Source organism: Rhodnius prolixus, unplaced genomic scaffold (assembly GCF_049639745.1).
Source record: "Rhodnius prolixus isolate KJV_2025 unplaced genomic scaffold, Rpr scaffold_4, whole genome shotgun sequence".
NCBI lineage: Eukaryota > Metazoa > Arthropoda > Insecta > Hemiptera > Reduviidae > Rhodnius > Rhodnius prolixus.
This window is the reverse complement of record NW_027411614.1, coordinates 7,628,358-7,641,550: the sequence shown is the minus strand read 5'-3', so window position 1 is coordinate 7,641,550 and position 13,193 is coordinate 7,628,358. Positions and strand designations below refer to the sequence as shown.

Sequence of the window (13,193 nt, the reverse complement as noted above, 5' to 3'; positions counted from 1 at the left end):
TTGATGCAACGTTTGTTGCAGTTGTAAATGTACTAATAAAGTGAAAAAAAAAAGATCTGGTTTAGCTAACTCCCAATTTGGTGCACGAAACTCCCACGTAGAGATTCCAAGTTGGAGTTGAGCTCCTTGCATTTAGATTTTCTATTTCTGAAGATTCTTTTAGCTCACATTTTGATAAATATAATATTCAGGTTAGAATAACCACACTCATAAATATTAAAACGATACTTTAGAGGAGAGTTTTCCTTTGAAACCAATTAAGATTTTCTTGTAAAATGTTTTATAAATTTTTTTATAAAGCTCTAAATAAAAAAGCTTTAAAGAAAATCTAAAATATTTATTCAGTAAACAAGTAATTCCCAAAGGAAGTCCTTTAAAGCATTTTCCAGCAAAAAAGTTTCAAATTTTAGTACGAGGGTCGTTTGAAAAGTCCGTGCAAAGTCAGAGAGATAGCACTACTGGCGCGTATCGAGGTTATGTTTAGTTAGTAGCATCTCTTGGAAGAACACACACCAAGTTTCAGCCAGATCGGTCTATTTCTTTGTGTTTGGCATTCGCTTGAATCGAGGAAGTCGAGTGATTTTCAAAAAATGGACGAAAAAGAATTTCGTGTGTTGATTAAACACTACTTTATGAAAGGCAAAACGCCTCAGGAGACTAAAGAGAAGCTTGATAAACATTATGGTGACTCTGCACCTTCGATTAGAACAGTTTATAAGTGGTTTCAAAATTTTCGGAGTGGCCATATGGGCACAAGTGACGCTGAACGTTCTGGACGCCCTGTTGAGGTTACTACTCCAGAAATCATTGATAAAATCCATGATATGGTGATGGATGACAGAAGAGTGAAGGTGCGTGAGATTGCTAGTGCTGTGGGCAACTCGAATGAACGGGTACATAATATTTGGCATCAACATTTGGACCATGACAAAGCTATCCGCAAGATGGGTGCCGCGATTGCTCACGCTTGACCAAAAACGAAATCGTGTGAAGTGTTGCAAGGACGGTTTGCAGCTGTTCCAGAAGAATCCGCAGGACTTTTTAAGCGTCGTTTCGTCACTGTGGATGAAACATGGATACATCACTACACTCCTGAGACCAAAGAACAATCTAAACAATGGGTTACCAAGGGGGAATTTGTGCCAAAAAAGGCGAAGACCGTTCCTTCGGCCGGAAAGATCATGGCGACTGTCTTTTGGGATTCGCAAGGAATAATCCTCATCGACTATCTGGAAAAGGGTAAAACTATTACAGGTGCATATTATTCATCGTTATTGGACCGTTTGAAAACCGAGCTGCAATGAAAAACGCCCACGATTGGCCCACAAAAAAGTCCTTTTCCATCACGACAACGCACCAGCTCACACCTCAGCAGTTGTGGTCGCAAAATTAATGGAAATAGGGTTTCAACTCGTTTCACATCCCCCCCCTATTCTCCAGACTTGGCCCCCTCGGACTACTATTTGTTCCCCAATATGAAGAAATGGCTGGCGGGAAAAAGATTTTATTCAAACGAGGAGGTGATTGCAGAAACGAATGGCTATTTTTCAGACTTGGACAAATCCTATTATTCGGAAGGGATCAACAAACTAGAGCAGCGTTGGACGAAGTGTATAAGCCTAAAAGGAGACTATGTTGAAAAATAAAAAAGGTTTACCCCAAAAAATTAAGTAGTTTTTATTTTTGCACGGACTTTTCAAACGACCCTCGTATATATCTAAACCGACGCAGTTGAAAGAAAAACGTGTCATAAGTTTTCAAGAAAATGTAAAAAAAACGAAAGTAAAAATCGATTTAGTACCCATTTGCTGCAGCTGTTTAGTATCTAAAGCTTATGGTAGGGCGCCATTTTGGTACCTAAGTCAAGTAATGCAATTTTACAAACGCAAAACACAATTTGACAATAAAAATACACTAAAACGATGTTTTCATACTCGGGGGAATATGTATCTCTAAAAAATATGTATCTCTGGTAAAAACTCCAAATTTAACAAGATTGCAATACTTTTTGATTAAAAAATAAAAGTTAACGTGGCTTTACTCTTGTAGCTAGTTACGAAATTAAAGAAGCCATTTTCACTCAACTGACCGTCCACCTGAATTCCATACAAGCAAAAAAGCTTTCATATTAAAAAAAAAAAAAAAAGAAACTGGAAGGCCAAGTTTTTTTGGTGATATCTTAGTGGCAGTGAAATGGGAGCAAAGTTAATGTCCAAGCCGGACCCGAGTCTATGAGTTTCTATCATACGATTTTGATTTGTTATTTGAATAGTCTTCGGCACATTAATTAGACTTATAAATTTTATTTTATTTACGCTTTCCTTAAACTCATCTCATTTTATTTGTAAGAAAAAAAGCCGACGAATGGAAGAATACTCTTTTTACTAAAAGAAAACCCCGTCACTTGGTAAGGAAGAATCAAATTTTAAAGAATGAGATACTATTAAGAATCCATCCAATCTCTCGATGCAGCTTCAACAAGCCAACGAACACGATTTCAATCCAAACTTCTTTCGTACAAGTTTTGCGAATAAACTTTAGACTTGCTTCCCCTTCGTTGTGATGTTAGTTAAGAAACCCAAGTGATTCTAGGTCAATTACGTGACCTCACAGAAGGGTTGGTTAGACTATTGAATACTCGATGATGGCCATGGCTATTGTTTAGCTAAATCCATATACAAGATGGTTTCATGTTAATGAATTAACTAAATCTAAATTAATAGTGGGGGTCATAGGTGCACATTATAAACAGAGGATACGGACTGTAATAATAACCACACCCGTTTTCGTTACCTTGACAACCATCCTCTGTAACCCAGAGAGATAGATAGTACGCCCACTGGATATTCTCGTAATCTACAAAGTGCTGGTGTTTTAAGTATTTTATTTCTCATTTTCCTAGTTAATTTTTAATGCTTAATCATTCTTTTTATGCTAAATTATTTAAATAAAACTGCTATTTGTTGGTTACTATTACCAAAATCTATTTTGAGCTCCTTTAACCGACTTTCTCTTACTAAATTTCTCAAAAATCATTACTGAATATATATTTTATTTGAACTTGCACTAGAATATATCTCAAACAATAGATTCACTATAAATGAAAACGTTTTGCATGAAATGATCCGCACCATAATGCTCTCTTAGAAAAATCAATGTCCATAGCATGAATTTCAAATATAAGCGAAAGGCCTTCCACTTAATATTCTCAAAACTTGAGATAAATCGTCATTCATTAGTTACGTAACTTCAAAAACAGTAATCACGATTAAAGCAAAATAAATAAATGCATGTAAACACAATATATTTTCATTCATAAAAACATACATACATGAAAAAATAATTGATGTGTTAATATGGTGCAACGAACAAAACACTTATGAAATAACATGCCAAACTGGCATCAGACCAAGAACCTTGATATCCAAAAACTGCGGAGGAGACATTGCGCTCAACCGTCTCCGCTTGAACGTCTGTACTTCCCCTAGCGAATTTTATTCGGGTCGTTGAAATTTAATAATAATCAGCAAGTTCAATGATTTTATTTACTAATAATGTAAATAAGGAAATACAAAGTTTTCAAGAACAAAATTAATCATAGTTAACTTTTGACAAATAGTAATAAAAGTTAAAAGAGATTATGTCAGTTATTCTTCGACTTTTCCAACGTCTTATTTAGAATAGATTTTGCATAGGCAAAAATCTGGTAGTTAAAAAAATATTGAATCAATACAAAAAATGGAAAAAAATAAAACTGAATTGAAGTGTGCAATGAAACCGATTGGCAGTGCGAAGAAAGTGCAATGAGAAGACTATGACATCAGTCAGAGAGACAGTGCGCCCGGATGCTGAATAGACATACAATCAGCTTCTCTAGCTGCACTAGTGGCCGGAGAAACTCTCCTTGTTTGTATTTGGCTGATTCATTACCACTCTCAAAGACAATGGCAGCCATTTTACTACAGTTATTAAATAAAAAAAATATGCAATTTCCATTGTATTAACTAGAATACAATGTCAAATAGATCGTAATATTGGTACGTATAGCTAGGACCTTGAAAAGTTACCCTAGAAGTTGATGGATTTCTCCTGAAGCTTTGATATCAGAATTGCTGAAGTATCGGCTTTGAGCTTCCTTTCATTGTTAGTTCTTAGGCATTCTTCTGCACGCTTTCTCTCTTCCTCCTCCCACACTTGCGACACCACAGCCATAACAAGAAGCAAGCAACAAGAACGAGAACATGCGCTAAAAAAAAAGGTTGTTCACAGTCCAAGGTGACTACGGTAAAAAAACACAATTTCGCTAATAAGATACGGTAAGACTGATTCCATTTTGGAGGAGGAGAAAGTAAATAATTCTGAATTATAGAAAAAAATAAGAAAACTGACTATATTTGGTGGAAGCATTGGCCGAAAGAAGTGGTTTAAAAAAGTAAGTTTAATATTAACTAGAATACAATGAGCAAGACGCAGCTAAGTAGGTGGCTGCCCGGAGATTGTGTCAATGCCAGAGGGTGCTGGTTTCACATTTCTTGCCAAGCTGGACGTTCTGGGGGCTCGTTATACTTATCTGCAACTGGGATGTGGGAAAGTAATAATAACAGTAATAATAATCCATTAAGAAAATAACCGCTCTAAAATTCTTTGATGTTAATTATAAACTATTATATTATCTCCCAATCGTATACTCCATGATTTTAATTAGATAATTACAATAAAATTTTACATTAGCACCACCAATCCAACTATCCAATATTCTTTCCTCAGAAACTGGTTTTCACTCGCAGCTGCGCTTTTGAAACAATGTAATTTCAAAAGAAAAAAATGGTTTTATAAAGTGAGTGATCAACAAAAATAACGACCTCAAATACCTAAAATTATCATCTGAAGAACAACAATACTTAGGTCAAAATAAAAGAAGTTGAAGAAAACGCTCGAGACAAAACCCTGGCTCTTAGAAGAGGTCTAAACTTCTCCAGCTTCTTGAGCAAAGCGAGATTGGTAAGAAATAAAGAAGCCGGCTCAGTAAAACAAGCATTTAATCAAGAGTTGAAATCATTCCTACTATGTAAATGAATCTTTTGATTGATCTTAATTTAGTCAAATACGAGTGTTGAGTTGAATCAAATCTTCTGGTGATCTTTTACTGTCTTTATTTAATTTACAACTGTCTGTTGGCAACATTTAGATATGATTACATATGGTACACGAACAAAAGAAATTAAAAGCATTTAATAAGGGGGACCCAACAATGACCACAGTGAGTCGGTTAACTTAGGGTACCATTGAAGTAAATTCGAAGGATGCCATTTTCTATTGTGCACTCTCAAGGAAGAACACGAAGGAAGAGTTCGGGGCATGTTGCGAATGAGCTGAAGTGTTGCAGCACTTTAGAATGAAATTTGGTGTAACGGAATTTGGCTTAGTCAAGAACAAAAGGGATTTTTAGGTCAGTGTGGATATTCTGATTGCTAACGTAGAAAGGTGCGTTAACTATGATGCGTAGAATTTTCAATTGAAGAGATTGGGTGAGTTTGAGATTCAAGCGCTCTACTAGTTCCAATCTGGATATAGAGCTGTGTAGAGTTTCTTTTAGTTCGTAAGAGACAATTTGGATCGTTTGACGAATAGGCTTTTGATTGTTGAATAACATATTAAGGCAATTATCTGTCGCTTAAGTCGGGTAAGGCATTTATCAAGGTCTGAAATTTCTCATATTATTTATTTAGAAGGTTAGGAATGTGGTTCAGCTAGATTGGAGAGTAAAGATTATACTGAGTGATTCAATTGTAAAATTAGAAACCGATATAATTATTAAATCACGAGAATTAAGAAGGAAAATTAGATAAAGTTGTGTTATCATGAACACAGCCCAATAATCTAATCAATAATATTTCTTTCATTTAAAGTTTACAAAAAAAACTCCAGAGATAAATATTATTTTCCATTAGTACGTATGGTTCCTTTCCCAAATTTATATATAACGTTTTCCCATATACCCCAAAAACAGATAAAACAACTTAACTAGCTAAAACCTGATAATATTAGATAACGTGATCTAACAAGAAATCTAAATGGTAACAGATAAAAAGCGTTCCAATAACTAGTAAAACACAAAAAGTTTATTTTGCCACTCATTATTGTTAATTTATTTTTTTTTGCAATGAACGTAATAAAAATTAATTATTATGCAGTAAAATTATGGTAATAAAACTGCAATTAATTTATTTCTTTTTCTTTTTTAATTAAATGTTCAACGCTGATGGAAGAATAATACAAAGGGAATAGGTTAGTAGCAGCAAATAGTCTATATTTTTCTTATTATTTGCAATATTGTTAGTTTCAAGTCTTTCCTTTCTCTTGGCAAGAGGAAGCATGGCAATCGTATACAATTTTCTGTACTGAAATAAATGAATTCATAAAATAGAAAATCATCGGAAATGAACTTTTTTTGAGGTCTCCTTGAAAAAAAAGTGTTTTTTTAAAAAATGGATAAAGTGAATATGTTTTTAGAAATAATCAAGATAAAAAATGAAAAAAATCAAAAAAGTTTAAAGTTCACACTTTGTCTGCAAACACAAATGGTACCTGGACAAGTTAACCAATCAAGTCTCCTAACCAGAAGTAATCACTTAACTACTTTCTTTCTCTTCCTCTCTCGAAAACCACTTTTTTTTAAATTCTTTGGCACACAAAAGTTTTGAACAAAAAAATATGTGCAACCACCATTACCCCTAATGACGAATTTTTATTTATTTTTTAACTTAAGGCCCATCAAAATTTGAAGTTATTTTTGTGTATTTTATGATTTTAAATCAACATAATTTTATTGTTAACTAAATATGTAGCTAGAATTCCAAAGTTCGTTTAAAATTTTGAAAAAAGTTTCTCACAACTATGAGACTGAGAAAATCGTGCGAACAAATTACGCCATTTAATTTTTATTGAATAATTTACAAACGCTCAACACTTTTTAGTTTACGCACAGGGAAAAGATTACCCTTATCACAGAGAAAGCATTTGTAAAGAATTCTGTCGTAACTTTCTCTTCTATCAAATATTATAACACTTCCTTTAGCAATACATCCGGTTTATTTTCAATTTGAAACTTTCAAGAGTAAGTAATAAGCTCAGCTTTTAGAAATATAATGTGAATGTGATCTAAAATTCATTTTAATAAAATAAATTTTACCAATTCTTTTTTAATCAAATGTTATTAAGAGCATATTCTCTAAGAGTCCTGAAAAAATGAAAACAAATATTCTTTTCTTCATACTACGTCGAAGGTAGGTATCAAAACGCAATGGTCAAAAGATGAAGAATGCTACGAACGAGGAAAGGTTTTTTGACATTATCCAACGTGGTGGACTTTACTATTAAAAAAGAAATTAGATTTATTACTTAATTAATAAATAATTTTTCCTATCATTATCGCAATTCAGAACAGTTTTTCACTTACATTATCCTCATTTTCGCTAATTCAGTTTATATCCTTCATTTGTAAAATTATAATACACATTTTTTTTTTTTTTGTAATTTTGTAAAACTAATAATCATTAGCTGTATTGAAACAAAGAGAATAAGAATAACAAATAACACTCAACAATTAAATGCTTATTTGTAATTCATGCCTAAGCATGCTATCAACAAAATAAAAAATAGGTATGTACGAAGTACACCTAAAAAAACAAAAGAATGATTACTAACTAACTGCAACTAGGAATCTCAAATCAGTTTACAAAGTCACGCACTGTGCAAGATGCAATCTTTTTAATTTTAAAATTGAAGAAATATTTAATTATGGAGTGACATTAAATGTCTAGGAATTCATTTAAATGTAAGAAAAAAAAAAATGTAATAAATATTTAGAAAAACGTGCGTTTTCAAAAATTGAAGTTATAAAAGTAGCGGTACAGTGTAGTAAAGAAAAAGAATGTAGAGGGCGCGCAGTAACAGTAGATAAGAAATATTATGACAGTGCTGCCAACGTAGTGTTAGCGGTGGTAAAGAGAAAGAGCGCCGGCAGGAGTAGACGGGCGAACGCGCAACAATAAGAGGGAGAGTAATGTGGACTTTAGATAAAGACGTTTGGTCATATGATAACATGTTGAGGACTGATAGACTTATAGTGGGTATGTATGTGTGTGTGTGTGTATGAGCGCGTGTGAAACTCCTTCCTTCTTCCTCCTCTTAATACTTCTTGGGAGAGTATTATATTTACTGTTGTATAACAAAGATAGAATGATGGGTGGATAACAACGCGCGACGATGGTTGTGTTATTGTGCAATGGTGAATGAAGAGGGGTAGGAATGTTAGTGGAGTATTATAACAGATAAAACACCAAGTTATGGGAACCAAAAGGCAAAGTAAGAACAGCTGACTCAAGAGGCAAAAATGTGCTAGCATTGCTCATCCATTTCAGAATTTCTTTACACATCCAATAATTCCATCTGCCACCGGCAGTTCTTCGAAAAGAAAAATGAAGGAAATCCCTATTTATTAGTTCTTACTTACAGACAAAGATCGCAAAATGAATTTTTTGTACAATTTAAGTGATTCGAGAATGAAAAACAAAAAAATGCAAGAAGTAGAGGAAACGAAGAAAGAAAATCAAGAGTAGGCAAAGATAGTGTAGAAGCAAGAAGACGGCACGAGATAGTTACGATAGAGTGTGAGAAAGAAGGGTGCACGTGTTTACGGACAGAAATAGACAAGGAGACTGGGCCAGATAATCCTCAAGATTAAAGGGAAGGGGGCCTCAGGCCATTACCAAAACGGTCCTATATCAGCTTCTCAAACTGAAAGGCCGACTCTATTCATTATGTTCGGCTATCTTATAGTTCACACACCCCTTAAAATATTAGAAGAAAAAATAGGGACTTCATACGAAGAAAAATGAAAATGATACAGGCGCATTGCATTCAAAATTGTTAGATGCTGAAATATTCAACAAATTTGGGTCCTTAACTGAAACTGAGGCGATGAATATTCCACTGAAAAAAAAAATAAATAAACCCAAAACAAAACGCAGATCAATAGCCCTTTCCTCACATTATCCACCTACATTTTCCTCCTGCGTGCTTCTAAAGAGTTCCCACGCTGATAAGTATGTTGCTCAAGAAATATAAATTCATAAAAGCAACAATCTCACTCGATAACAAAAAAATGAAAAATAAGGAGAGAAACAAAACACTTCAAAAGTCCAAATTAATAAATACTCCATTACGAAGTGATTGCCTCTTTGTCCTTAGTGAGTTCCAAGTTATTTTGACATCTTGTAACGTTTTCGAGGAAATATGACTATGCAAAAATGTTAAGAACCTTACAAATAAATAACTGCATTAATTAATTGAATGCGCAATCCGTAGCAATAATAATAAGCAAAGAACACTGAACAAAAAAATAAATTCTGCTATTAACTAGTGAAATTACAACTAATAGCTAATTAAATAATTGCAGACAATAAATGTAACATTTGGAATTACTTTATAAAAAAGATATTTAGCGGAAAAATAATAAAAACTTTCTGCAATAAAACAATTTTTATCAATGGCTCATGGCGGATGAATCATAAAGAGAGTCAAACGTGATCCAGAATTAATATACTGACTTTTATAACTTTAAAACTATAAAAAGTAGAAATGTCACGGGGAAAAAAAGAATAGGTGCGGTGCAAACAACTATGAGTGAATCTTTAGGCAGTTTGTTAAGTGGTGATAACAAGCGCAGAAATAATAACAATGAAAGGAAGACGAGAGGGGCGCGGGGGTAGAGCAGAAAGAGAGAGAGGTTACGAGAGTGGAGGTGCATGGGCAAATGGAGGGGGTATGCCCAAAGCAGAAGGTCCCAAGTGTCGCCGGGTGTGGTAACCGATAAGGAGTGGGGATCTACCATATCAGAAATATACAGCTGAAGAATTAATAATTCATTGGAAATGGTTTCCAAATGACAAACAAGGTATTCAAATTGGCAAGAGCCCGTATCAACATTATTTACAAAAAAGGAACTTCTCAAAATAACAAGCAGTAACGGCCCCCCCTAGCCGCCCTCTTCAGTAACTTGATGGATAACGTTTTAAGAAGTGTGGAAGTTGTTGCAATAGCTAAAAGAAGTTGATGAAGAAGAAGAACCAAAATGAGTATAAGAGGGAAGATGTAATAAAGATTGCTAGGAAACATTAAGAAAGAAAGAGAAATAGTTTTTTAAAAATTGGAAAGGTACCTGAAGTAGGTTGATTGTTGGATGGTTGTAGATTATATGGAACTGGCGATGTTGAAGGCTCCAACTGGGATGGTTGACTGAGAGGTGCGCAGAGGAAGGTCTGTCCCCCCTCTACCACCGTCATGGGGCTGGCAGCCGCGTCACAGCCCGGCCTCGACACTCGCTCCGCTGCAGAAATAACCGATCTCGGCTGGCTGTTCTTAGGCCCGCCCTCTGCTCTTACTAATAACAGCCAGAAGTTGGTTCTTCTATATATGACATCCGTTCAGAAATAACTTCCATCCGTTTCGTTAAACTAACTGCCAAGGATGTTTATAAAAGGAAAAAATATTTATGGGAAAAGACAGTATGGTTATGGAAGACTCTTCGAGTGTCTGTAGTATTGGCCAGGGAGAGGGTGGTGGAGAGATATCGAGCACTCCAACAGCACTAGCTCGCTCCGGCGATCAGCCAGCCAACTAGCTGGTCTCATACACAGTTCACCGCTGCTTCAACTGACGTCACGAAACGCAACTATAAACTCCTCATTTTTCCCATTGTTGCTGACAAATTAATGCAATCACATTATTATCGTGATAGTGTACTTTGGTTGGTACACATCTCAAGTTCTAGGGGCAGAAAAAGTCATTGGCCAAGCTGCAACCGTGTGTGCCACTAAAATTGATTTTTTGCCAAATACTTCCTGCTTTTTCGGAAATCATAAAGTTTACCAACCCGAATAAAAAATGAAAAAACGAAATGGGAAATGTTAATACAAAGTGCTGAAAGAAAAATTTTAAAACAATTTTCAGATTGATAGAAGTTAATGTCAATAAGGTCAATTTTTTAAAAAGCTCTTGTTTTTGTATCAGCTTGTGGAGATCCAAGTGATTGTACTTTACGTACCATTTTTCAGAAACGAAATAAGCTCAGATATAACTCAGATGAGTTAATAAAAAGATAAAGCGTATATAACTTTTCCTTCAATGCTGCTTTAACGTTAGATTCATCCAGCATAGGAGATAGGTTAACCGGAAATACGAATTTCGTTAAAAGCATGGCCAAACAATGTACTCAGTTCAATTCTAAGCCCACATATGCTCGCTAAAACCAATTGAATCATCAAAAGAAAGGTTAATTTTGATAATTGGAGGAAGAAAATTTCTTGAGGGACACTCTAGTTTATTGTACAAACAATAACTTTCCTCATGAGGGAAATAAATTTTCTAAGAATCTCGGGGTACCTGCAAGTATTCCTGCTTAATATCACATACAACATACATACAGTATCAACATCCATATACTGTGCACAGCCTGCAGAGGAAATTGATTTAACTCCTTGGGTTTAACAAATTCTAGCTTTTACAGGCAAAGTCTAGTTCATTGTCAAGCACATGTGTATAGTTCATTTTCAAATGCCCCTGTAAACAAACACTACTAAGGCAGCCGCATATTATTTACTATGTGGAGAAATTGCCATTATACCTATTCATTTTACGAATACAAGATCTAAATATACCATTTTTAGCGCCTACATCAACCCAGCACCTGAGGTATTTGCTCTTTGTCTCTTAAACCGGCCACTAGTTAAGTACAACTAACTGTAGCCCACATAATTTATTGCAAATTATTATACAATTTTGATTTTAAAATAATAATAATAATAAAACTGGTTTACAAGACAGCAGGAAACTGCCACATATTCTTTTTAAAAAAATCAATCCCCAAAAACAGAAACGTTCGTACAAGAGATAGGTTAATTGATGGTTAAATCGACCAGAATGTTTTTGTACTGAATACATGTCTGAAGTCAGTTGTCCCTTCAAGATGGATTTCTTATTATACTGAATTGTATCGTTATATGTTTTCGCAAATTTTAATTTGCAATCATGATAATTGTAACAGGCTCATAGATATTCTAGCAATGTCTTTAACGGTGAATACAAAATCGAAACCGATATCGGATAAGTGGGAAGCTTATTATGTCAAGAGGCAACTGCTAGTCCTTATGAGAGAAAATAGTGATGAATTCTGACGAAAGTGAGACATGACAGAGAAGAAAAACCTGTTTTTACCAAATAATTGCATGTTTTGCGTAACATGTGCATAGCTAGTCATGCTGTGCAAATGGATATGAGTACAACTTATTATAAACTCGATCGGTTGATTCATCATGCACAAATCACAATTCATAATGTTAATTATACTTCAAATAAAATATGTATATGAAACCACCTAAAAATATATATAAACATTTGGTTATATAGATGTGATTTGTGTCACAAATATCTAATCTGAAAGTAGTTTCAGAGTTAAATTTACTGTAAAAAAACTAAACCATCGCCCAAATTGTACAGTGAAATTGGCTAAAATATAAAATCCTTAAGTGATTAGAAAAACATAACTCAGATGTGAATTCAGCGTGAAAAAATTCGGTACGATCTACCCATGGGCATTTCTGTTGCAAAAATCGTGATAGCAAATGTTATTATTTAGCAAAAACTAAATTTTATACAATATATGTTCGTTTTTAATCAAAAAAAGAACAAAAACCACCATCTTGTCAAAATAATTCAAGGAATGAACGAGTAGCGAGTAAAGTGATTAGATAATAAAAGGAATAAGTGTCCTCTTTGAACACTCTCTCACAAATCTCATAAGGTTTTTATTGTTTTTACATATAATCTTATAATTTAACATTACTTTTGTTAGAAGAGGTTAAAGAGGTACGTTGGAATTATTACTGTTATAAAATTACAGTCTATATGAACATAAAAACCAAACGCCAGCAAATCCTTTCATTATTGGTAACTATGGGCTGATTAATAGAAAATTATGAAAACTTACCAAAAGGAGACATTATTTTGTTTGCGACATCAAATCTAGTGTGTAAATAAAAAGCTTGACGCCATAATTCTTAAGTACTAAGTTCAATACAATAGCAGCAGCCTCAAGAACTGGTGGATATCTGTAGCATACCTAAAGAAAAAAT

At 34.2% G+C, this 13,193-nt stretch overlaps 1 protein-coding gene across 5 annotated transcripts in view; it reads right to left on the bottom strand.

Moving 5' to 3' along the window:
• The window catches only part of LOC141455796 (uncharacterized), a 109,309-nt gene that overhangs the window by 90,505 nt on the left and 5,611 nt on the right, over window positions 1-13,193 (bottom strand). For 4 of the 5 annotated variants that reach the window (XM_074131195.1, XM_074131194.1, XM_074131192.1 and 1 more), the window contains exons 3-4: window positions 13,049-13,180; window positions 10,223-10,444 (exon numbers count right to left, since the gene is read on the bottom strand). The gene's annotated coding sequence lies outside the window, so the exon portion shown is untranslated. Of the gene's footprint in view, window positions 1-10,222; window positions 10,576-13,048; window positions 13,181-13,193 lie in introns of those variants that run through there. The other variant, XM_074131193.1, reaches the window with a different exon arrangement.